The following is a 581-nucleotide window of genomic DNA, read 5'->3' on the forward strand; positions in this document are numbered from 1 at the left end:
GCTTAGTGGGGGGTCCCGTGTTCCCGTGGTCTGGCTGATCCAAGCACCTGTCTGCATGGATTCATCTCCCGAAAAGGGCTGCTGGCTGTGACACCATACGACATTCACATGCTAACAGCACAGACAGGAGAGTCTGAACACGACGCAGCTTCCTCTTCATGTGTTTGTGAGTGTCGGCATGAGGCCCCTGCAGGAATCGCTGCCTCAGCCGGTCTACACGGGTGACTCGTCTGTTGTTTCCTGTTTTTTTTTTTTAAAGGAAGGTGAATTCCTCTTGTGGACCTTAAGGGGGGAGAGAGGAGAATGCGCGTGTTTGTTTAATAGGGCGCTTGTTAGTCGGCCAGATCCTATATTAAGGACCTGAGCAGGAATGCGGGTGGATTCAATTTGCTTTCATTCTGTTTTGGCCTTTAAAATCCATTGTTTTAGTCCAGTGAGTTTAAGTGTGAAAATCTTGCATTGTATGTATTGTATACAGTTTGCTTTACAATATGCTCAAACATATTTTGTACGATAGTTTAATGCACTGTGTGTGTGTGTGTGTGTGTGTGTGTGTGTGTGTGTGTGTGTGTGTGTGTGTG

The 581-nt window shown here is 46.6% G+C and overlaps 1 protein-coding gene across 1 annotated transcript in view; it reads left to right on the forward strand.

Moving 5' to 3' along the window:
* The window catches only part of plxnd1 (plexin D1), a 60,600-nt gene that overhangs the window by 40,286 nt on the left and 19,733 nt on the right, over positions 1-581 (forward strand). The window lies entirely within an intron of this gene.

The sequence above is a fragment of the Anarrhichthys ocellatus genome, unplaced genomic scaffold (assembly GCF_004355925.1).
Source record: "Anarrhichthys ocellatus isolate YVR2014 unplaced genomic scaffold, GSC_Weel_1.0 scaffold5, whole genome shotgun sequence".
Classification (NCBI taxonomy): Eukaryota; Metazoa; Chordata; class Actinopteri; order Perciformes; family Anarhichadidae; genus Anarrhichthys; species Anarrhichthys ocellatus.